At 48.8% G+C, this 25884-nt stretch overlaps 1 long non-coding RNA gene across 1 annotated transcript in view; it reads right to left on the bottom strand.

The window, feature by feature from the left end:
• The window catches only part of LOC122465443, a 94096-nt gene extending 74462 nt beyond the window's left edge, over nt 1-19634 (bottom strand). The window contains exons 1-2 of the long non-coding RNA XR_006290309.1: nt 19320-19634; nt 2324-2431 (exon numbers count right to left, since the gene is read on the bottom strand). This is a non-coding gene — a long non-coding RNA (uncharacterized LOC122465443). The remainder of the gene's footprint in view (nt 1-2323; nt 2432-19319) is intronic.
• Between the last annotated feature and the right edge of the window lie 6250 nt (nt 19635-25884).

The raw sequence follows: 25884 nt of genomic DNA, 5'->3' as shown, positions 1-25884 counted from the left end.
TTTCTGGGAGGTGGCAAGGGAAGGCAAACGGGTGGTTTTTTAGATATGACAGAGTCTTGAACTCAACCTGTTAGAGGCTGAGCCCATGGCATAAATCTATCCCCATGCCCTCGGACAGGGCAGCGGTGGGAATCTGAGCCCAAGCCACCACCACTCACCTCAGCAATTAGGTTATAGATTAAACATGACCATGAGTTTCCTGCTTTAGGGAATCCAGAAGCTGTTTCAAGCCAATGCAAGGTCTAGCATTTAAATACAACTGGGGCTTTTCTCATGCATTTTCATATGCAGCATTATTTCCCGCAGGCTTTGTAAATCTTCAGCAGCTGGCATGGTAGCAAGGGCAGAATGGCTCTTGTTGCGGTTATGTTTTTGCCAGCCCCACAGTACTTCACGTAGCACGCTCTGAAATTCTGAGCCCTGCTTCACGTGAATCTCTAAGAGGTTGCAAGACAAGAATAGGCAGCTCAGAACGACTGATCCTTTTTGCCTTCTCCCGCCCACATCATGAATATGTCCACACTTCACCCCCCAAACTTAAAACCTAAAACAGACTCAACTGGATGGATTCCCTTGACAAGCCAGGTCACTAATCAGGACCAGAAGGTCGAATGTGGACAGGCATAAGCCACTAACATTGGCACACAGTGTTTAGTTTGGTGAGGGGGAAGGTGCACCGTGCCTTTGCAGGACGGGCAGGTTCTCAGTAGCATGGCTTTCATTAAGCACCTTGCTAAATCTCCACCTTCGTTCATTCTCCATCAGTGGTGGTGCTGGGCCACATTCAGCATGGATGGTAGCTTTGCTGCCCATCAGTAGTTAGAACAGCAGTGATCCGGGGGCAATGTTTGTAACGGAGACATCGACCTAGAGAGCGGAGTGAACTGGGGCAGGAAGTCTACTCCTGGGCTGATGCACAGGTTTCAGATTGCTAGCTTTGCCAAGGCCCCATAGGTAGATGTGACGGACACAGAAGGCTTATTGGAAATGCATGAGTTCCAATCTTCTGCCTGAAGCTAACTGAATTCTCAGAGATTATAGCCCCAGTGCATGCTGGTTCTCACGTGAAACTTGGGTTGGATTGGGTGGGTGACGTGTCTCCTACTGAGTTGTTACAAAGTCCGCTTCAGGCACAGGGAACAGGGAGGAAGGACAGTCTTGCGGTGAAGACACTGGACTCACAGCTGGGATGTGTATGGTCCACTCCTGACTTCCACAAAGTCACACGCTGCCAATTACTTAGTCTCTGCACCTCAGCTTTCCCAGGAATGACATGTCCCTATCCCACAGGGGTCTTGTGAAGTTCATTGATCTTATGGCCTGCCATTTTGCATGGCTGGGGCACCCATAAGAGTGCAAACAAACTCAGAGGTTGTTGTTCCAGGACACTATATTGGACCAGGCACCTCTTCCGAACAGGGGGAGTTTGGGTAGCATGCAGCAGGCCGGGGATTCTGCCTTCCTCCAAACTGATGGGAGCTACCTTTTTGGTTCTTGTTTTTCATGGAAACATTATACCACCAGTAGGAAGGCGGCTGTAACTCTGGGTTCCTAGCTATAGCAATTTCATTTCCCAAACAATCACACATTAATGGAAACAGCACGACACAGAGCGACTGCCAGGACAGTTGCTTAATAAACCAGTTTAACACATTTGCGAACTGGAGGCTAGCCCCATCGCTGCCAACATATCAAGTGCGCCTGCTGGGGCATGGATTGTATGAGGTACATGTTACCACCCATTGATTTCAGGGAAACTTAATCCACAAGAGCATCACAGCAACTCCAGTGGGGGCAGCAATAGAAGTTCACCTGTTTTAGTTTGCAAATGAAATTGGTCCTTTCGAGATACTTACAAGTGAACATTCAGCCACGTCAAAAAGCCAAACACCAGGTTGCTTAGAGAAGCCCCAGACTAGAATAGCAGAAAGTTGATCTCACTGCAAGTTACAAGGAAGAGACTATGGCAAAGCCATGTGGGAAAGCTTGTTCACGCTATTACTACAGCCGTAATTGTCTGGGGACTCTCAGCAGGATGGATAACCAGGGATGCCAACCCCGCAAACTTTGGAGCCTCTCCCAAAGTGTGAGTTTTGAAGCCCATAGCAACAGCAGCATCCCAAGGCCACCCATCTCAGTAGGAATAAGATGCCCATGATTTGCCACCATTGTTGTAACAAGAGGCTGCCACAATAATCACCATCACCCAATAAGCTAGGAGAAACCCTTTGTACTAGAGCTCAGAGGCCAAGGACAAGTGGCATCGCTCCAGATAAGAGAGCCAGCAAGACTTCCTCCTTTAAAAAGAGTACGCAGAACATACCACTGTTCAGGTTCAACTCCAAACAAGGTGCCTAGACGTGAAGTTCTACCTTCCCAAAGGCACGGAACCATCTCCCAAGCAGCCAGTTTTCAGTCCTTCCCCCAGCATCTGTACCAAGAGAGCAAGAAGGGAGCTGAGGTTAACCCCTTGTGACGTTATCTGATTAAATATGACCATGTAGATCATTGTTGTTACTACCGTTATATAATTGTAACAAATCTTGTACAAATTATGTCAAGTAAGGTGTCTATGGAAAAGTTATGATTTTCTGAGTATGATTATGCTATTTGCATGCATGTATCATTTTTGTATTTGAAGTTATGAGCATTGGCTCTATACCTGGATTTCAAATATGTTTGTTCCTGGGTTAATGCCCACAAGGTATTTAGCCTGCACATCTTGAAGGGACTATTCAAATCAAGTGGCTCATCAAGGAACACTTAACTCACGGTGGACCATGGGAGACGCCCATCTACCCTTAATGAATGGACTTTCCTGTGAAGGTTCCATCTGGAGTATAGGTAATGGCTTCTGCTGTGACTAAGCGAAATCGTGCATGGACCTGTGACTTGCCCACTTGACTCCAAACACCATCTTGTTACCGGTAATTTTCCACAGTGAGAACAATCAGTTTCCCGTCACTTGGCAGAGGCTATAAAAGGCCCTAGAAACATTTCCATTTTGCCTCTTTCCAGCTCAGACCTCTGGACTATGAACTTATACTAATGGGAGCATTCTAACGAAGGGACTGAGGACCTTCCAATGATTTGGAAGCAACCAGAAACTTGACTTAAGCCAGCAGTTTATTCCACTATGGCACAAGCTTGAACCAAGAACGTTGCAATTACTGTATGTATTTGATTCCTTTAACCAATTTTAACTCTCACCTTTCTTTCTTTTTATAAATAAACCTTTAGATTTTAGATACTAAAGGACTGGCAACAGTGTGATTATTGGGTAAGATCTGAGTTATATATTGACCTGGGTGTGTGGCTGGTCCTTTGGGATCAGAAGAACCTGTTATCTGATAAAACTGGTTTTATAGAACCACTCATCTTTAATTCTAGTGTTTTTGGTGGTGATACAAGGACTGGAATACCTAAGGAAACTGCTTTTCTGACTTCTTGTTAGCCAGTGCGGTGACACAGAAGGTTACTTTTGTTGCTGGTTTGGTATATCTCATGGGAGAATAACCATTAGTTTTGGGGTGTGTCTGCCCTATTTTTCAGCAGTTTGTCCTGAATTTGGTATTCTCAGTTGTGACCCACTGAGGCACGGTTACACCCCTCATTCACCAAGGTTCACCAGCACCCTGTCAGTCAGTCAGGCAACATTAGCAACATCTAGAGAATGGGCAACTCCACCAGACACAGAGGTGTCAGCCCAATTAAGTAACAGAATTTTAAAGAAGTTGCTCCCAGTGTCCCTTTCTGGTGTGGTTTCTCCTAGAGTACCCATTCCCTTGGTATTTTTATGGGTTGGGTTAAACCTCACTCCCTTCATTTAAGATAGCCATAAGAGAAATGTAAGGAGCTTCACCTAGAACAAGGGATAATGGGGGTATGCCCAGAAACTAGCACCACATGGGCAAGTGTTTCACTGGGTATTTTTTTACCTGGGTGGGGTGGGCGTGCATACAAGGGTGAGACAAGCTGAAGCACAAACAGCAAGCAGAGGGAGGCTGCAGTTATCACCAGGCTGTGAGAACAAAGTGAAACTGCTCAATCTCCACCTTGCCCAAGTGGAGGGAAATGTTAAAAACTAACAGCGTAGCTGATGGAAAGTCAAATTTCAGTTTCAATCTAAGTAAAAGCGGTGAGGAAGTCGCTCCTTACAAAACAGGCTTTCGAACCTGACAATGTTCTGAAGCTTTCTGCCAAAGGAACCGCTGGTCAGGTGAACCATCGTTTTCCTTCAGCACTTCGTTTTGCGTATGGAGCCTACAGAGGAATTTCTCTTGTTCAGAAACTATGAAGGCCTAGCTTAAAGCTTGCTTGGTTCTTGACTTTGGTTTTATAATTAGCAGCAAACTCAGCTAAAGGGGACTTGGCACTTCAGTCTTCTGCAGCTTACTCACAGCTGCTATGCTTGAGATCGTAATTATATAATTTGCTAGACAAATGGATTAACAGCATTTTTTCCCAGCAAAACAGGAAATAATTCGTAGGGCTACTATGGCAATGGTTGGTAGAAGGTGCGTTTTAATTCAGCATTGCCCTTTGTAACACACAAGCCTGGCTTTCTCTCAGCCCACGACAGTACCCATAAATATATACGGTACATCGTTTAGCACCTCCCTGTAAAGTCCCTTCATTATGTGTAATGACCCTTCTATTTGATTTGCAACTCAGTATCCTCGAACCGCCAACCGTGTAGTCATGCAAAGATGTTCCCCCTCCCCTGCAAAGGTGGAACCTAGCTTCATTCCAGACTGAAACAGATAGTCATTTCAAATTAAGCTGAAATATAACAAGAGTGCACACACGATATACATATACACACACAACCTACTCCGAGATGCAAACTGGAGATTTCAGATTATTTATATGATATTTTTCAAATCAGTAACAGGTACCATCAGCTTCCGAGATATCGCTGTTTACACTTATCAGGTGTAACAATACAGATGCTGGAGCATTTGATGCAAACACCCCGACTCTGGTCCCATTCACACTACCACCTTTGTCAGCACTTTCATTATATCCCCCCTTTTCTGAGAAATGGGGTATAGGTAGGCATCACCCCAGGGTTATGAAGCTTTGCACTGGGATGAATTTTGCTCATCAAGGGCTTTGCTCGGAGGCAGTGTAATTGCCTTTTTAAATATGTATTTCATCAAGTAAGGGGACAGAACGTTAAATAGAAAACAGAGTGATTGTACTGGGCTTATCATGCTCATTGCATTCCTGCAACAGAGATGTGTCTTTCACACCCAGCCTGTATGCAGGGGGAACAGGAGCAGCCCAGGTGTTGGCTGCAGAAAGGGGGAGCAGACTGTAGACACCAATGCTGCAATTTCAGACTTTGCTGCCCCTTCCCCACCCCCCACCCGCCCCATGTTTCCATGGAAGTGCTGGCCTTGCCCAGAGGAGGGGTTGCTACACTGGAACCCAGAGCCGTAACTAGGCATTTTAGCGTCTGGGGTAAGCAAGCATATTTGCAAATTCCTACTGGTGTTTTTCCATTACTTTTCCACCCAATTCCCCCGCCCCCCATGGCTTTGCACCCTGGGCAGCTGCCCCTCTCACCCCGCTCTGGTTACGGCCCAGCTGGAGCCATAACTCCTCCAATTGTGTGCAATATTTTTAGCTAGCATGTGCTTAAGTGTTACGCTGGGTTGGCACCCTAGTGCCCAGATACAACACCTGGAGCAAAATGATCATGGTACCAAAGGAAACGCAGAACTATTACAAGCTATTTATTGAGCGCTACGTACAAGGATATTGTAGAGATTGGGAAAACTTACTAAAGCAAAGAAGGAAGACATCAATAGAGAGGAGATGGTTAAGGCACTAGCTTAGGACTTGGGAAACTACGTTCAAGGCCTGACTTCACCACAGACTTCCTATGTGACCTCAGGCAACTCACTTAGCCTATGTGCCTCAGTTCCCATCTGGACAATGGGATCAATAGCACTACCCCACCTCACAGGGGTGTTGTGAGGATAAATACATTAAAGAGTGTGAGACAATCAAATCCTATGGTGATGGGAACCACATAAATGCTTAAAATAGGCTAGACAGTTGTAAAGAAGTTACACTAAACCTTAAAATTCATAAGAATGGCCATACTGGGTCAGACTAAAGGTCCATCCAGCCCAGTATCCTGTCTACCAACAGTGGCCAATGCCAGGTGCCCCAGAGGAAGTGAACCTAACAGGTAATGATCAAGTGATCTCTCTCCTGCCATCCATCTCCACCCTCTGATAAACAGAGGCTAGGGACACCATTCCTTACCCATCCTGGCTAATAGCCATTAATGGACTTAACCTCCATGAATTTATCCAGTTCTCTTTTAAACCCTGTTTTCGTCCTAGCCTTCACAACCTCCTCAGGCAAGGAGTTCCACAGGTTGACTGTGCGCTGAGTGAAGAAGAACTTCCTTTTATTTGTTTTAAACCTGCTGCCCATTAATTTCATTTGGTAGCCCCTAGTTCTTGTATTAGTAAATAACTTTTCCTTATTCACTTTCTCCACCCCACTCATGATTTTATAGACCTCTATCATATCCCCACTTTGTCTCCTCTTTTCCAAGCTGAAAAGTCCTAGCCTCTTTAATCTCTCCTCATTCGGGACCCATTCCAAACCCCTAATAATTTTAGTTGCCCTTTTCTGAACCTTTTCTAATGCCAGTATATCTTTTTTGAGATGAGGGGACCACATCTGTATGCAGTATTCAAGATGTGGGCATACCATGGATTTATATAAAGGCAATAAGATATTCTCTGTCTTATTCTCTTTCCCTTTTTTAAGGATTCCTAATATCCCGTTTGCTTTTTGGACTGCTACTGCACACTGCATGGATGTCTTCAGAGAACTCTCCACGATCTTTCTTCTGATTTTCTCACTTCAGAATGGTTAGCTATCCTCTGGAATTGTCGTAGCCAGATAGAATTACCTGTTCATTCTAAAAGGGTGGCTTAAAAGGTGATTGGCTAATAAACTCAATAGCACTAATCAATCCTATAATTACTCTGCAGTGCCTGGCAAAGCAGAGCCCTGATTGGGACATCCACTACCCATATCAGAACTGGCCCCCACACCTGAACTGCTCCTAACAAAAGGGAAGTTTGGATCCTCACTCGGCAGCTCCGTCCCCTTTCTGCCAGGTCTGCAGGCACCAAGGAGAATTCCGCTGCGTTCCGGTAGCCATTGCTTCGTTCTTTAGCATTCTTTGCCTTTTCCACTTCCCTGGCACTTGGAAATACTGTGAGAAACTACATTAACCTTCAGCTAGCATTAGATTCACGGTGGGGAACCACCTCATTAAGCATTAGATGAAGTGCTTGGGGCATAGTTAGGGTTGGCTAAATCTGTTAAAGGAACAGATACTCAGCCCTGCAATCATAGAATCAGAGAAATGCAGGGCTAGAAGGGATCTCAAGAAGTCACCAAGTCCAGCCCCCAGCACTGAGGCAGGACCAAATAAACCTAGCCCACATAGAGCATCCACAGGAACAACATTGCAGGTGCTTGGCACCCACTGGCAACCAGCTCCTCTCCTCCTCCAAGTGCTTCCCACCCGCCATGATCAGCTGTTCAGAGACGAGCAGGAGGCCTGTGGGGGGGGGGGGGCAGGGAAGATGGCAGAACTGGGTGGGACAGGGGAGAAGCGGCGGCAGGAAGAGGTGGAGCAGGGGCTTGGGGAAAGGGGTCGAGTGTGGGCAGGGCCTGGAGCTGAGCAGGGGTTGACCACCCTTGGGACAAGGAGGAAGCCAGCCCTGTGCTAGCCAATCTCTGACAGGTATTTCTCCAAGCTGCTCTTAAAAACCTCCAGTGATGGGGATTCTAGTCTTTCACAGCTTAACTACCCTTATAGTTAGAAAGTTTTCCCCAATATCCAACCTAAATCCCCCTTGCTGCAGATTAAGCCCATTCCCTCTAGCCCTGCCTTCAGTGGACATGGAGAGCAATTGATCACCATCCTCTTTATAACAGCCCTTCAGATATTGGAAGGCTTAGCAGGTGTCCATTCCCTGTTCGAGACTAGACAAGGTGACATGAGCAGATATTTACACCGACACGAGCTGCACTTTAGCCAGCGAGGCTCCATACAGGTGCAGACACCTGGCTAGAGGAGATTCCGCTGCAGGAGCAAGGCCTCAGTGTAAACACACAGTACTGGCCCAACGTCGAAGGACACCAGAAAGCTCGGAATCAACACGGCTTTGGAAGAACAGAGAGCAGATTCAAAAAGCTTTCAGAACATGCAAGGGAGCCTCCCCCATCACCATCTGGATTCAAATGGGTCGCAATGCCAAGCATGCAGCACCTTGAAAGCCAGCCAGCGCTCTCATCCCAGGCTGTGGCATCTGTGCAACCAACCTGTAGTTAAGTAGGGATCTCAGCTAACCAGCTTTGTACGGACAGCTGCAAGAATTCACTGTCGGGATGAAAAGTACCTGGACAGCTTTTTCTGAGAAAAGAGACTCGAAGCATTTATTCTGGGGAAGGTAGATGGAGAAATTTGTCTGGCTTTAACATGACCGAGACCAGATTTAACCAATATTTATTCTTCTGTGGCGGCAGCCTGTCAACTTATCTGATCATGAAAATCAAGTAGACGCTCAAATCTTATACCTTGTAGACGTTCATCAAAACATTGAAGAAGGCGCTTAACTTTAAGATTTCCATGGGACCAAAATGCATCTTTAAGTGTTTTGCTGAATCAGGGCCCAAACCCTTTCCCCCCTGGCAGTCGATATTTACATTTCAATTCTAGTTTTTGGTCAAAGGCTTTTTGCCATTTTCATTTAACTACACATGAATATTTTAGGGGATTTTTATTTCATTGTGTTTTAGAGGAAAAAAACTTGGTTGGCAAGTATACAAAAGGGATGTAGTCATATCAGTCGCTTTATTTAGTTATTTACACACACACACACGCAAAGGGGGTTTTCTCACGATATTACAGTGATTGATTACAGCATGGTGTATGTTACGAGGACTGACCAAGAACAGATGAACAGAAGGGCATTTCCTCAATGCCCATTTTCAACCCTGATAAATACAAAAATGCTTTTGTATTGTCGTCAGTTAATGTCAGCGGAACAGACCCTGGCCACAGAGCAATGGCTGCCTCAGATCAATGCCAAAGGAAAATAAATTTTAAGCCAAGACTTATTTCCTAGGCAGGAAATGTTGATCTTGCAGGTGTCTTATTACAATTGCTTTATTCCTGCTCTGTGGGGTGATTGAGATGGAATAGTTTTGGCTGTGAAGTAACAGAACCATAAGTCACGCTGCTGGTATTTAGTATTGGCTTAAAGAACACATATTCCCTAGCACTGGGGAAATTGACCCTTGCTGAAATTCCTCCACCCTTTTCAGTGAGCAGCGCTGCTTTGCCTGGGTGACATTCCGAATCCCAGGGCCAAAATTGGGCATCTTTACATTCCCCTGACCCCCACCCCAGGAAGGAAATGCATGCCTCCTGTAGAGAAATCCTGCCTTTTCCCCAGCTGGTGGTGCTGTGCCTGCAAAAGTTCACTTTGTCTTTTTGCAAAGCACCTGGCTTTGGGAGCTGGGCGATGGAGATGGGGCAAGGGGCATCTGTGTTAATATCTTCTATCTTTTGTGGGTCTTGTGGAGAGCCAAAGCTTCAGAGTGTGGATCCTCTGGGTACTTCCATGGGCAACTCCCACACATCAATGAAATAAAATATAGGGAACAATCATTCCCCCCTCGGGGACTTAATTCCTCTGCAGACTGTGTCCCAAACATCCCACCTGTGGGCAGTTACTGCTCAGGTACAATCCAAAGCAAACTCACCCCAGGAGTTTGGAACCTGGCCGTGTTGGGGACCAATCCTTAAGACTGAGATCCCTCATGTGCCTTTTAGCCAGCCCTTTTCCGACCCCCCACTGCACTGCAGCTCACAGCATGTGGGTACATGAGACAGTATCATTGGGACAGGGCAGTACTAAGGCAAGCCACTGCCCCTCCCCATCCCACGGTCCTCTCCACTGCCGTGACTGTGTCTTCTGCTGCTCCCTGCTTGGATACCTTCACTTCAGCTCCCAGCGCATGGGGACAGGACCAGCTGGCAGAGGGAGTACTGCTACAGACCAAGGGAGATTACAAAGGCCTGAGGCCCGCATAGCTGTGTCTCATGGGTGCATGGCACCACAAGGAGGCAACAAAGAGCTGGCGGGTGTGTCAGCTCACAAATCCCCATCCCCAATTTATTGCAAGTCCTGGGTAAAAGGACCACGCTCTGCATGGCAGGGGGACAAGATGGACTCATCATGCATCTGTCCTGTAACTCCATTGATTTGCAAAGACATGCTTAACCTGCAGTGTAGTGTTGGAAGTGGGCCAGCGGTAGTTTCTGAAAAGGTTTGCGTCCAGTGCAGAATGACCTGGGTCAAGACTTCCCTTCCTTTAGCCATGTATTGACCTCCCAAATATACTAAACACAGATAATAACCCTGGCAACACTTGCATTACGTGAAACACCTTGTTTCCAAGTAACATGAGCCAGTGTTTTGTTAGCTGATTACACACTATAAGAACTGTACTCTAAATCTGTATCTTTCAGGACAGATCAACCCTCTCCCAGAATGTGCTGAACGTTGGCCTTTGGGAAAGAAGTGTCCTTACTGACAGCCTGTGAGAGAGCAGTTCTGTAACTCCCCCATCCGCTTCCGAGGCTCCATCCCTGATCTCAGGTGCTCGTTACACAGGCCTTTGACACACCAGGAGGGACAGTCAAAAATTAGCTTGGCTGTTCTCATTCCCAGAAATGAGCACCTCTCTTTGCTCCCCCACCATTCAAACCCCAGCCCTCGCAAGACAAGCCAAAGTGTCACCTGTTTATACGCAGGGAGAATTCTGAAGGAAGTTCATTGTGTTACAGCAGTGGCTAGAATGTCAAACCCACTCACATGCATGTGTGAGCAGGTCACCTTCCGGTAACTGCAGCCTACGAAGCCTGTAAGCCCTAATGCCGCTACACTAGCGCACCTGGTACTAGAGATACTAGGGGGAATGTTGTATTCGTATGGAGTGTAAGCTAGATCAAAGCCCCATTGTGCTAGCTAGGGTATGCGCCCAGGGAGAGCCTCTCCACCCTGAAGAGTCTGCAGTCAGACTACACAAGACAAAGGGTGAGAAGGGAAACAGGCAGCGCGGTGAAATGACTCGCTCAAGGACACACAGCCAATCAGAGGCAGAGCCAGAAATGTACCCACGTGCTGTGAGCTGCAGTGCAGTGGGCGGTTGGAAAGGGGCTGGCTAAAAGGCACATGAGGGATCTCAGTCTTAAGGATTGGTCCCCAACACTGCCAAGTTCCAAACTCCTGGGGTGAGTTTGCTTTGGATTGTACCTGAGCAGTAACTGCCCACAGGTGGGATGTTTGGGACACAGTCTGCAGAGGAATTAAGTCCCCGAGGGGGGAATGATTGTTCCCTATATTTTATTTCATTGATGTGGGGGTGGGGGAGTTGCCCATGGAAGTACGCAGAGGATCCACACTCTGAAGCTTTGGCTTTCCACAGGACCCACAAAAGATAGAAGATGTTAACACAGATGCCCCTTGCCCCATCTCCATCGCCCAGCTCCCAAAGCCAGGTGCTTTGCAAAAAAACGAAGTGAACTTTTGCTGGCACAGCACCACCAGCTGGGGAAAAGGCAATAGGAATAGTCCAGTGGCCATGCCACCACACCCTGCTTCCTCCGTGGGAACATCTCCAGCATTGGCCTAGCGCCCCTCTGGTGAGAAGGGAATTGTATCTGGAAGACCTAATTTTGAAGGTGGGACGTGCAGTATCACCATATTGCAGCTGGCATTTCCCATGGGCATTCGGAGACCAGCCCAGGAGAGTATGAGAGACTGATGCAATACTGGCATTGCCCAGCAGGTGTCAGCCTCTATTAACAGCACACACCTGATCAGAGTTAGGGGCTCCGGCAGGGTTTGGTTAGGGCAAGGCAGTGACACTTGGAGGCATTTTCTCCTTCAAAAAGCTTCTGGAGTTCATGGGAAAGAACGGAAGGATGAATATCTATGGCGCCCAGAACCGGGACAGGCTGGGAGAGCAGACAACGCTGTCCTCCCAAGGGACTCTGCACTAGGAGGGGTGCAAGGAACTAAGTCAAGGGGTAAGCACCTAGCCTGTCATTAGGGTCACGCCCTGCAGCATCTCTCCATGAGAGCGCATCCGTGGCACCGTACTTCTGTCCTTTTCTTCAGGTCAGGACATGACTCACCCTGTGCCCAGCCCTTGCTGGTGCCTGGGAGTCTCAGGGTAACAAGTCGCGACCGGCTGCCCCAGCAAGGACTTCAGGGGAGGACACGCATACACATGGATACCCCAAGCCCAGCAGAGCCAAGAGCAGAGAGGGGCTAGGCAGAACTGGCAGCCTCTGTGCTTTGAGGCCTCAGATGGCCACAGGGCTCTGCATGGGCCCAGAAGGAGCCCTGACCTCAAGGACGCTGGGCTAGCTAGACCTGCTGCTACACTCAGAATGAGATGCATGAGCCGGGCATGCTTGGTGCTTCCCCACCGGACAGGGAGATGGAACCCACTCAACGCCAATACAAGGAGAATCCCCATTCTAGCTAGGGGCCTCACAGGGTCTCAGTAAGGCCCCAGGATGGCACTTACAGTGCTAAGGGTTAAAACCCCGTACTGAGAGGCCCTTGGTGGATTTGCCATCAGGGGAGGCTGCACCCCAGTTCTACACCTTGCACCCCCTCCGATTTCCATTGTATCCTCCAGTCTGGAGGGTTAATGCAGCTGTTTCCATAGCACTGGCTGGGAGTGAGTTACCAGCCCCCCGGCCTTTATCCTCTTACTACACATTTCCTTGTGATGGGCAAGAAGCAGCAGGGCCTGATTACCTTATCAGTGGAGTCACAGACTCCAGCAGATCTCAGCCCCTGCGGATTGGCCTCCCTACTCCAGTCTGAAGCTTCTCCCAGGACAGCGATGCCTCCTGGCGGTGTCAGGCCCGTACCAATCAGCGACTGCTCACCCAGACCAAGGTTAATCATAGAATATCAGGGTTGGAAGGTACCTCAGGAGGTCATCTAGTCCAACCCCCTGCTCAAAGCAGGACAATCCCCAACTAAATCATCCCAGCCAGGGCTTTGTCAAGATGAATGAAGAGAGTCTGTCACCTCAGAAGCGGCGTCAGGTGACTCCCCGTCCCCACAGGGCTCAAATGAGGCCAGGCAAGAGCAAGACAACAGCACTGGGGACCCCAGCAAGGAGGAGATGGCTGAACTAGCATGAGCAACTGTCATATGTCTACTTGTAGTAGGTTATTCACCCACTAGATTTCACTGTATGCCGGTGGCTCTCGATCTTCCCTGACTACAGTACCCCTTTCAGGAATTGTAGAATATCAGGGTTGGAAAGGACCTCAGGGTCATCTAGCCCAACCCCCTGCTCAAAGCAGGACCAATCCCCAATTTTTGCCCCAGATCTCTAAATGGCCTCCTCAAGGATTGAACTCACAACCTTGGGTTTAGCAGGCCAATGCTCAAACCACTGAGCTATCCCTCTCCCAAATCAGGAATCTGATTTGTCTTGATTTCCCCTCACTTAAAAACTACTTGCTTACAGAATCAGACATAAAAATACAAAAGTGTCTCAGCACGCTATTACTGACACATGGCTTTCTCATTTTTCCCACATCATTATAAAATAAATCAATTGGAATGTAAATATTGTACTTTCATTTCAGTGTATAGTATACAGAGCCGTATAAACAAGTCAGTGTCTATGAAATTTTAATTTGTACTGACTTCGCTAGTGCTTTTTATCTGGTTTGTTATAAAACTAGGCAAATATCTCAATGAGTTGATGTACCCCCTGGAAGACCTCTGCGTACCCCAGGGTACATGTACCCCTGGTTGAGAACCACTGCTGTATGCCATCAGGCATGCTGGACAGGGGTGGGGTGGTGGGTAAACAGACAAAGCTGGGACTCAAGCTGAGTGGAAGCCTGTTTGTGTCTAGTTGTATCTGTTTTGTTTAAATAGAGACAACCCATTTCAGAAAGATGGATCCAGCCATCATGACAGCAGTGTTGGGAATTTTTGTTAGAGACATGCGTTAGCACAGACAGGCCTCAGTGGCCTGTTCCCCAAGAGAAATGTGGAAGCTGACACAGGAAAAAAGAAGCAGCAAATGCTGCTTTCAAGGAGTATCACCTCCTGCCGGGGCATTCTGCAAACCCCCTTTGGTGGGGTCAGAGTACAGCTCTGGGCTGAGTAGCCAAGCCCAGCACTCCTCTATCAGCTTGATCGTGGTGCAATGGCAGGGCTGCACAGCGAATTGTACACAGCTCTCCAGGGACGTGGAGCTTGGTTCCTTGTGAACCCACAGCCTCTGCAAGTTCGTTTAGCCGGGCCTCAACATCCATTGTCCTTTCTGCTGCCCTGCATGGAGGAGGGGATGCCGCGTCACCAGCATAGCTCCCCACACCCTGCAGAGGTTGTGAGATAAGTTCTCCTCCAACCTTTGGACGACAGACAGGAGTATAGGGACCACACTACATCTCAACCCAAACAGTCATCCCAGAACCTAACGGCCTGCAATGACCTTACGCAAGACCAGGGTGGCTAAAAATCAATTGTTTTAAAATAAAAAAATGGCATGTTCTTTATTTAAATCAGAATTTTTACACTGCGGGTTATTTTTACGAAGAAAAATGTACTTATTTAAAATTATGACAACCTATTAAGGCCTAAATTTACTGCAGTCTATACAAATAATGAAAGAAAAATTAATATTCAAAAACTCCTGAGCCGCCTCCATCCGTGACGTGGCAGACGCTTGAAGAAAGGCTTTGTCGAGCTTCAAGGCTTCTCTCTCTCACCAATAGAAGTTGGTCCAATAAAAGATATGACCTCACCCTCCTTGTCTCTCTCATGACAGACGCCATTAGTCTCAGGGGCTGCTCTCAGCCATCTACCCTTCCCTGGGCACCCTAAGTTTCACGTCCAACCACCAGAGAGAGAAAGACAGACATGGTTAGACAAACTTGGCCTGTTTACTATTGGCTCAAGATCTCCCTCACCCTCTATAAGGATGTGTCTGATCCCAAACGACCCCAGCCCCTCTGATTCCAGAGCCCACCTTGTGGGGAATGGTTCAGCGCATCAGGAATTACCCAGCCCTTCCCTCAGCCCTGAGGAAGTGACAGGTGCCTTAGCGCACAGTGGGGTTTTACAGCCCAGCCAGTCTAGGGCTTGGTACAGAACTCACAAACATAAAACGTCCTCCCCATACTTCCCTCCCTACGATCTCAGAGGCAGAGTAATTTCGCATTAGACTTGAATGATTACTGAAGCTGTTTCCAACAGGCCTCAACAGCAGTACAACGAACGACAGGTCCTGCCTGATCTTCCTCGAGCAAAGCTGAGGGAGACATCTCCCGCTTAAGGGCCATGTTTTGGCCAAGGTCAGAAATATTGTAACGCTCCTAAGTGCATGCTAGACACGTGACTTTTAGCCTTTTCCACACCGGGACACCCATACCCCCCACATCCATCCAGGAACCCCCCTCTCATTTAGCACGAGATAGAGAAGGGGGGTCATGCCCTTCCGACAGCTATTTGTGACCTCCAGGCCAAAAATCCACACGGCTACAAATGACCCTTCATTTATTGATCTAGAAGAGGAGCATCACAAACCAGCAACAGACCTTTCAGACACCGTTAGCTCTTGGTCCATGCTGGCCCTGCTGCAAGGATACAGTGAACTGGGTGAAAAGCAGAGTCACACCAGGTAGATTCTCTACAGGTGCTGCCTCCCCGTGTCCCAGCGTGGAACGTGAGCACCTCACACGGCCTAGAAGGTCGATTCCTCTTGTGACTTAACCAGTCGGGATGAAGGGGTCAGTAGGTCCTGACAAGCGTCACTTTAGAAGAGAGTGCTGAGTTCGAGTTCTGGGTCCACGAAGCTGGTGCTCACGGACAGCGTTCCCCACAGGCAGAGACCTCCCCGGAGCGGCTCATTTTACGTTAGTGTTACAGAGCCAAGTTCAAAGGGAAGAGCGGGTCGGTGCAAATGCCACGTCAGCAGCTCAGTGCAAGCCCACCACGATGGAACTAATACGCTGAGGGCACAGCGTCAGAGCTGGACCATGACAGCGATTAACCAAACACAGAAGCCTCTTTGGCTGCCACCTGCCACCCTGCTGTTGGCTGCTGCAACGCCACCCCCCGCTCTGCCTGGGATCTCCACTCCCACTGATTTCAGGGGCGAGAGAATCTGGCCTCACACACGGGAGTTCAGCTTTTGACATCATGGAAGCAGGATCTGACCCATCTAGCCTGACATTCCCCAGCAGCACCACTGAGAGTGCCTTGGATTTTGGGCCGCGGACCCCAGGAAATCAGGATTTCCAGTGCCAAGAATGCCCTCCGCGCCCCTGGGGACAGCTACTCCACTAGGATACACCTGCTGGGTACATTGGAAATGAGACACATAATGCAGTGGTCCTAGAAATCTAGCAAGGGGTGCACATCAAACACCCCATTGCTCCTCTGGCGCGCCAGCATCCTCAAAGAAACCGAACAGTGGCCGGAGGTGGGGGGGTGCCCCTCACCGGTACTTCAACCTCAAATATTCTCCGAGCAGAGAAGCAGCCTTTTCCTTTGCAGGATTCCCCCACTCGCCGCCCTGCATTGTCCGCCTCCAGAACACCGCAGACTCACTTGCTACGGGAACAGGGCAGACAGACCTCGCTGCAGCTGGGACCGGGGCGGGGGGATGCCCTCTGCAGGCACCTGTGGTTAACATTGTAATGGTGCAGGTGACCCGTGACGGGCTGTTCCTGTGGCCTGCTTGAAGGATGAGCATGGAAGCCAGGGCCTGTCTGATGCGGGTAGCGTGTGCTGGCTCTGCCCCATTCGGGGCGCTGTTCTGCAGAGTAACAATCCGGCTCCCTCCAGGCCAGAGCCTTAGGAAGAAGCCGGCTGCGCGGCAGGGTTATGCCATGGGGAACGCATGTCCTCTCAATGGAAGCATTTGGGGGCCCTCTGCTGGCAGGAATCAATGGTGCTCCCCAGTTTCTATCTGGGCGAAGGGCCACGCACTCCCCTGCCCTGGAACCAGCAGGCTCCCCCGTTACACAAACGAGGCCAGGGAGCACAAGAGAAGCTATACCCTACAACTCCCCCACTGCATAGTGACCTCCAACCTCTGCTTAGTTCAGCTGCCAGCCAGTAGCCATGGGGGCAGGATGAGCGTGTGGTCAGGGGTCTAGCTGAGGAGTCAGCAACTTCCCCCCTGGAAAAGCCTCCAAGCGTATAATCCCCAGGGCCAGTTCATGCTGCTCAGGCCGTGGCGGTGGGGTGGCCATGCACCCACCAGGCTGGGGCTCAAGGAAGGGGGACTGAGGCAGCACAGCTCCCCGTCCTGTTCCTGCTTTGCCCACTGGGAGCAGGGCAGCCGGAGGCCTCCAGCCCAGAGTCAGCAGAGGATCCCTTGTCTAGCCTGCGTAAGTCTGAGGGTCTCCAGACTGCCTGGGGAATCCTCCCCATTCTCCCCTCCTGCTCCTCTCAGCCACTATGGCTCAGCTCATCACAAAGTGTGGGTGGGATAGCTCAGTGGTTTAAGCATTGGCCTGCTAAACCCAGGGTTTTGAGTTCAATCCTTGAGGGGGCCATTTAGGGATCTGAGGCAAAAATTGGGGATTGGTCCTGCTTTGAGCAGGGGGTTGGACTAGATGACCTCCTGAGGTCCCTTCCAACCCTGATATTCTAGGATTCTATACAAGTGAGCTCTCCCAGTGCTGTGTGCTCTGGAGGGTCAGCGTCTCTGCCCCGGGCACCCCGAGAGCTGGCTGAGCACAGCGCGCAGGGTGGGGGGGCATCCGTGGTTTCTGGGAGACGGCACTGGCCAGTGAATGGGGAGCGGCCCCAGGTTGGGGGGGAAGATTCCTGAGCAGTGTGGGTAGAACCTATAGCACCCGGGGAAGCTGGTAGCTAGGACAGAGATGGGCCAATGGCCAGCAAGGACCATCACGGCAGCCATGGGAGAGGGGGACCTGGTCAGAAGCTACATTTACTGGCAGGCTGTGGGGGTAGCATGTGTCACTGGTCAGAAATCGTATGCAGCTTGCGGGCCTGATCCTAGGCTGCGTAGAAGGCCAAGGGTTCACAGCAGCCCAGCAACACTGCAAAACCTTGGATGTCAGCGCAGCCCTGATGTGCCAGGGTCACCCATGTACAACTGAGCCAGTGCTGGCATGCCGGGGTCAGGAGCCTGACGCCAGCGGGGCTGGCAGATCCCCAGTCTGAGGGCTCACCTGTGCTCCGGCTTTTAGGAATGTTCTCACACATTTTAATTCACACGCATCCACTAAAAGGACTGGAGTGTAATAGAGACAGGACAAACTGGTGCTCCAGGACACACACATTGTATGCAACCTCGGGTTAAGCACAGCAAGCAATTCTGCCTTGTCTAGGCGCGACTTACAGTCCTGGTAATTAAGGGTGTGTCTACACTGCATGCTAGCCCAGGCTCGAGCCCGAGTCCCCACTCCATCTACCAACAAATCAGTCTGGCCTGGCTCAGCAAGCACTGAAATCCCAGGTCCTGTGATTCTGCTAGGGGGCAGGTCAGAGCCCACGTTCCGCTGTGACTTGAGTCCAAGCCCTGCAGTGGGGACACGGGTCAAGCCGCAGAGCTGAGTCAGAAGGGCAGCGTAGTGCAGTATGGACACATTAGCATGGCTCAGAGACCCGGGTCCAAGAAACTCCAGCTGGATGAAGTGAGAGTCCCTCTTTCCAGAGCCAAGGGGGTTGCTGGAGAAAGCAGGACACCCAGGGCTGGGGGGGAGCACGGCAGCAGAAGAATTTAGGCCTGCCTAGGTCATCATCACAGAAAGGGGTGGGGGGGGACAGAGAGGTGGGTAGACTCTTTGTTGGTTTAAAAGCCTTTGTTTCGCTTATGCTGGGTTGCTACTGTGAGGACAAGCAGCCTTTGGTTTCAGAAGGCTGCCTGGTCACTGTGCTCCACCCTGCTCACAGACTCCCCAAGGGTATTTACCCAGTGGGACCTGCTGGGTAAATAGGGAGGCTACATGAGGTGCAGGTGCCCAGGGCCCAGTCTGAGGGAGGGAGAAATGCAGCATTCCACCCCTGGAGAAATAAAGGCCCCCGGCCTCTCACCTGAGGGGATGCACTCAGAGACCAGAGCAGGGACAGAAGCCATCACAGACAGCTTACAAGCTCATTGCACTGCTCAGACTCAAGCAGGGAGCACAAACAAGAACACACTGTTACTGGCTCTTATAAGAAAAAGCAAGAACTTACCAAACTCCTTTCCAAGCACATTGTGCTTTCCCCCTGCTCTGATCTCCCAGCACAGCCTGCCAGGGCAAGGGGAGCAGGTGGCTGCAGTGCTGGGATGACTCTGATTAGGAGATGAGGCTCACCTGCCCTGATTGAGGCCCACTCAGAAAGCAAGCCAGTTGTTTAACCCTCAGTGTCCTAAAGGGGAAACAAGCCTATAGGATTGCCAGGCTATCAGGTATGGTATGGAGAGGGGTATCATCTAAGAGCCCTGGCTAGAGCAGGGATCTCAGGGCTTCCAGGCTCCCTGCCATGGAGCTGGGACCCTTAGCTTAAGCCAGGACTTCCAGAGCCACAGACCCTGGAAGCCCAAGGTCCCTGGCAGTCTGCAAGGCAGGTCTGTCATAGAGCCAGGAAACCTGGGAGCGTCCCACATGACAGGGCTCTCCCCAGCAGCCCTCCAGGAGAGCTGGCAGCCAGGGAGGTCTCTGCAGAAACCCTGCCTGGGGGCCCCTGAAAGTTCATTGAACCTGACTTGTTTTCACGAGAAATTTAGGATGTGACAAACTGTTTTGTTGGAAAATTTCCAACCAGATCTAGCGGAATACCTTCCCCACCACCCAGCGGGCCCACACGGCAGGCAGCAAGCAAGATGAATGGGGAACCCAAGAAATCCACAGGAGACACCCTCGCTTTTTACTTATATAAACACTTATTCTGGCACTTTACCTCCAACTGTACCTAGTATCTATCTTCTACACTACAGCTCACCAGCTTATTGGCCTTAATACAGAACTCACTGGCCGATAATCTCTGGCCTGTGCTATGCAGCTCAGATGCAGGTGATCATAATGGTCCCTTCAAAACACTTGTATTGCACTCAGCACAGGTGTATGGTAAAGGATGAGCATTGTCACTAGTGGATTTATAAACAAGTAAATCTGACAGAAGGCAAAATCTGTAGCTGTGTCAAACCCCACTGAAGCACAGTGACAGCTGCCTGTACTGACCAAAGTTGTCGTAGCAGATGAATGAGATGGGTCAGACAGAGCCCTGCCTCTGGAAGCCCAGTGTTAAGGTTGCACAGAGCAGGCGGGAGTTTTGCTTTTTCCACAGCTAAGATCAGCAGAAGCACCTGAGCTGAAGCCCTGATGGTATAAAATGAGAATGCCAGAGCATTGGAATTCACTCCCAACTTGGTGTGAACTCACCTACACCTTTAAGGCACATGGTTTTCTCCCCAGACCTTTGAAGACATTGAATTGCTGAAGGGGAAGGGTGGATTAGCTTGCCAGGCATGGCTCATCTATTTCGAGGGATAGTTTTTTGATCCATATTTTTATTTATCAAAATCCTATACAACAACATATGAATCTAAAGAAATAAAAGACCCCTTTTACAACTTTTATTTATTTAGCACAGCAGAATTTGGCCAAGGAAGAAGGAGCACAGATGTACAGAATGCCTAGCCCTTGATTCAGGTCTAGCTATTTCGCTTCGATGAAGCACACAGAAAGGCAGAAGCGGACACCTGTCCAGATCCTCACCCATTTGCTTGGAGAAATTCAAAGCCAGGGAACGCTTAGAGAGAACCTTGATCATCAAAAGCAAGGAGTTGGTCCAGAACTGTCAAACATCACTTTTTGTTGTTGTTGTTGTTCTTGAAAAATGGCCTTTATCAAAAACAAACTTTTACCTCCCCTCCCCCCAATAAATAAATAAATTAAATCAGCGTTTCTAAAATTTGGTTTTGGGCAGGATTTTGTTTGTTTTGTTTGGTTTTTTGCTTTCTTAAAACCTGTAAATAAATATTTTCTATTTTTCCTTTTGTCCCCACTTTTGTATCCTTTTTTCTGTGACAAAATAGTGGGAGGTGAAAGTAGAAACAGGAAGAAAACCCTGTCTACAACTGTTGTCAAGTTAACGAACTTGTTTCTCTTCTAAACCTGCCAAACGAAAATAATTTTGAATTTTTCCACAAAAATACATTACCATCCTCCAGCCAGGTGTACTCAAGATGCTTCTGGATCAACTAGAACCAGCTGTCTCTCCAAGTTTGATGTTTCTGTAAGTAAACTAAGCAATGGGGAGAGGGGACCCAGATGCATGCCCTTCTCCTTCCAGACAGCACAGAAACGAAATTTCCACCCTGGCCCTGACAGGTCGGAGTCGCATACCTCAGCCTGTGCTAAACAGGGAAATACTGTATTGAATCGAAGCAGCTTTTTCCTTCCTCCCCTCTGTAGCCAGACAGCCAGCCCCCCAACCAGACCAGCATTGCTGGAAACACACGGGAGCCAAAACACCAGGGCACTCCAGCACAGCCTTTGAAGCTGTGAGAAGCACAGGTGTGCTGCTACAATGTGCCTCTGGGAACATATACAACGATTAGGCTCACAGCAGGCAGAGGCGCTGTGACAGACATGGCTCTTAGCCCCTACTAAAACAGCATGATGCACACACACCAACATCCTAGGTGGGAAAATATTTACCCTGATAAAAGAAATGTCCAGTAGTCGAAACTTATTGTTTCTCCCTTGCAAGTGTGAACTACTCTTGCGAGAGCTGGCGTCACCCCGACAGACCAGCCCCAATTTAGCATAGAAAGGAGAAAGAGAATAAAGGAGTACAGAGGTATAAGTAGGGGACCTACAGCACCATGATTTTTGAGTGCTTTTCACTATCTATCTGCTGGTCAGATAAGTGACAGCCTCCCAAGGCTTCTGCAGCTAAGAGGGTCCCTAAGCCTTGTCCCTTATTCGTCTTTCCGCGGAATTGAGTGACCGATCCTGGCTTGGCACCGCTGGAATCGAGAGATGCAAGGAGGGTAAGAAGCACCCACAGCTGATCTCCTATCTTTAGTGTACACATATTTTGAAATAGAGCTCTATACTTTGTTTTCTTTCCTTGGGATTGTGGCTTCAGTTTTGTAACTTGTTTGTGTGTGTAACATCTCTACATTTAAATAAGTAGGCACTAGCAATTTTGTAACCACATGATTAGAATCTAGTTTAATAAATTTTGGTAACCATTGTGCATAAGCCTGACTTGTTTCTCTGGTTTACTGTAAAGCAGCCAACACAATTAAAGAACCTCAGCCGTTTTGGCTATAAAGCCTGGCCATTAGGTGAGAGTACTAAGAGCCTAGCGTTGAGTTGTGCCGCCTCCACGGGGCAAACTCTTGGGGCACCTGTCAGTCAATCCTGGCTGCCCGCTGCGAAGGAGCTCTGAGCTCTAGCAGTTAAAGTCACGGGTGTGGAGAGGCTCTTAGTGCTGCCATTGGGGCACCTGTCAGTCAGTGTTGACTGCCCGCTGCGAAGGAGCTCTGAGCTCTAGCAGTTAAAGTCACGGGTGGTTAGGACCTTGGGGCATCCGTCAGCCTAGCCCGGGCTGCCCGCCGCAAAGGGACAGTGCGTCCTAGCGGTTAAAGTCACGGATGGTATAAAACGGGCATAGCTGGCACCTCACCAAACATCCCTGGCCATCGGCTAATCATCCCTGGCCATCAGCTAACACCCTCTCACTTCAGAGACACGTGTTCAACATTAGGTATGCCCTGGCAGAGTACACAGTACCCCAGCATAAGTCCTAGCTGGCCATGGGCATGTGTCAATGGCTGATTGTGCACTCAGAGAGCAGACGTGCCTCCATAACGATGGCTGTCGTTGCAGACTCAGGAAGACACCAGGGTATTGCTTAACCTGCCAGCTGGTAACAGAGGCTGCATCTATGCAGCCAGTAGGGCCAGAAACCGACTTTGTTTTAAAGAAAAGTTCAGATTCTCTAGTCTAAATAGGTTGTGTGCGCCTCGGATACATTAGGCCACGTATCGAGCCCAGGGCCTGCACGTTTGACACCCGTGATCTAGGATATTACTAACACAGTATGGAAAAACAACTGGCAATAGCTTTATCTAGCTATCCAGAAATTTATTTGTGCGTTGCTTTTGATTATCTATTTTGTAAGATGCTAAGCCATCATCACCACCACACGATTTGTGTACCTGAGCTACTGTAAGGCAGATTCATCAGCACAGTGACTGATTCGGGATACAAACAGCTGGAGTCTCGACATCAGATCACCGAAATCCCTGCTGGCCAGGCGGCTGTCTTCATGCACATTGGGAAGAGCATTCTTCCACTGGCCTGAACAGTGGGAACTTGGTTTCCTTTGCTTGTACAACAGTTCACACAACTGCAGGTGAAGAAAATGGCCAGCTGTCCTCTGAGAGCAAGCTGAGGTGAGGGACAGGTATTCGTGTATCTTTCCTGCACAAAAAGGCCCCTCCTGATCCCTGGGATATGATTATTTAACCCCTGGTCATTTTGTTTTTGAATCAAGCATAAATAGGTAAGGTATTCCTAGCTCATGGATACTGTGATTCAAGCGAGTCTTTTGGAGACACCTCTCACTATTTGCAAGGTACTTCCCTCTACTTCTAAAACAGCTAGAGCATAAAATATTCTCTCTAATGTGAGAGTTTTTAATCCCATATTACCTATTCTTTTCAGCCTGCTGCATGCACTGATTACACCCCCAAGCTCTAATGAGCAACAGAGGCCATAGCTAGAACAGGAAGGTACACACGGAGGGGCTTCTTTTAGGGGGACAAAAATATCAAAGCCCAGCATCCAATTCTACACAGTTCATTAGAATGGAAAACAAATCGGACCAAGGCAAGCCCTACACAAAAGCAGCTAAATACATTAATTGCAGCACAAGCTAAGAGATCCTACTAATGAACAAGCAGCAACGTGCGCTTCACATTGCTGTTGAGAAGCTTTCCACACTGATATTCTTAATAAAAATCTCACAGCCAAGCTTTCCAGAAGCCAGTGGAAGCTGCTTTTGGGGGGGGGGGGGGGGGGGGGGGTCTCAACTCTCTTGAAAATCCAGACATTTATTGACGAGCTTAATTATAGGCATCCATTTTTTTCAAATCTTGGCCCAAGGTAATGGCTCTTAACTCTAAGAAGCCTCTGCATATTAAAAAGAAAAAAAAACACAAATCTCTTTACCACAAACAAACCTTTTAAAGTCTGAAAAGAAAAGTTGGCTTGCATTAGTAAACCGGGGTATTTCTGTAGTAACCGAGACTGGAGTAGTATTTTTAATTCTTGCTCTACTCAGCACAAGCACTGACCATTCCAAAGGAGTGGTGGCAGTTGCTGGGCAGACCCAAACAGTCGCACTGTGACTTGGCTGAATCTCTTTTCAGCAGTGCAATTACTATCTATCTTTCTGTCAATAGCTGCAGCTTGCACTCATTGAATGACAACAGTACTGGCATTTAGGAGGGCAATGCCCCCAGCCCATCTGTGGGCCAACATATCTGTCACATCAGATAAAACATCTAATTCTCCTGCTAGACTTGTCGGTGATGTCCCAAGCCTGTGCTTCCATCACTGCAAGAATCTGGCAGGAGCACTATCTGGAGACAAAACGCTTCTCCTTGCCAGTAAATATATCAATTAGCCTCTGCTGGAATGCTAATTTTGCAGCTTTCCAAAGCAACATGGAGTAAATCATAACAGCCATTGCCCGTGTCCTATGGAAAAAAGGCCGTTTACTCCTGTGCCCAGCTCACACCACTGGCACAGAGGCTGTGCACATTACGTGTATGACTATTTGGATCTGTACTGACAGATTTAAAGATCAGACCTTAAGGATAGAAGAAAAAAAAAGCTTTAATCTGATTGCTAAATACACACACACAAAAAGAGAGAAACTGATTTGCGGTTTCCCAAGCTAGACACTTGAGGGTAGGTGAATTAATCAACAAGTTTTAAAACTGTATTATTTAATTTGACTGACAAAACCAAGAAGTTTTCTTCACTGTTGCCTTCCTAGGCTCCACTCCGTTCCATTATTCTGCAACTGGAACAGCCCTCCAAATCCTATTAAAATAAATAAAGACAAAGCATCCAGCGGTGTTTGCTTTGTCAGTTGCCATCCAAACACAACACACTTAACTCAGTACCACGGGGAAAGGCTGTAATTTGCATTTTGGGTTTCGAACTACAGTGGTGGAAACTCACTTACAGGGCAGGTCTACACTGCAGCGGAGAGGTGTAATTTCCAGCTCGGACAGACATACCCACTCTAGCTCTGATCGGCCGGGGCAGCAGCTCAGGCTAGTCACCAGAGTACAATCCCATCAGAGATCTTGGGTACAGACTCATGGCCACGCTGCTATTTTCAGTGCATACCCACCCATGTCAGGAATTACACCTCCCGGCGGCCGCGTACATGGACTCAATGTCTCGGAAGAGATTTGTTTACCAAAGTTAGGAAGAATGGAGCCATCAGTCCACCTCACTACTGCGTAACACACATACAGTAGCCACCTTCCTCACCTGTGCTGCAAAAAAGTACATCTAGTCCTGCCTAATGTTCTAGGGATGTCAAGAGGTCTTTCCAGCTACCAGAGCCTTTCCCTGCAATGGGGAAAGACTCCAGCAGCTAGGAGGCAGCAGGACACTGCTTCTAAAAACAGCAGCGTAGATGGGGCTGCACTGCTGGGGCAAGCAGAGAGTCGAGTAGGGTACGCATCCACAGTGTTCAGGCCTGTCTTTATGTCTCACTG

The sequence above is a fragment of the Chelonia mydas genome, chromosome 4 (assembly GCF_015237465.2).
Source record: "Chelonia mydas isolate rCheMyd1 chromosome 4, rCheMyd1.pri.v2, whole genome shotgun sequence".
NCBI lineage: Eukaryota > Metazoa > Chordata > Testudines > Cheloniidae > Chelonia > Chelonia mydas.
Note: the sequence above shows the minus strand (reverse complement) of the source record. Positions and strands in the feature narration are given on the sequence as shown.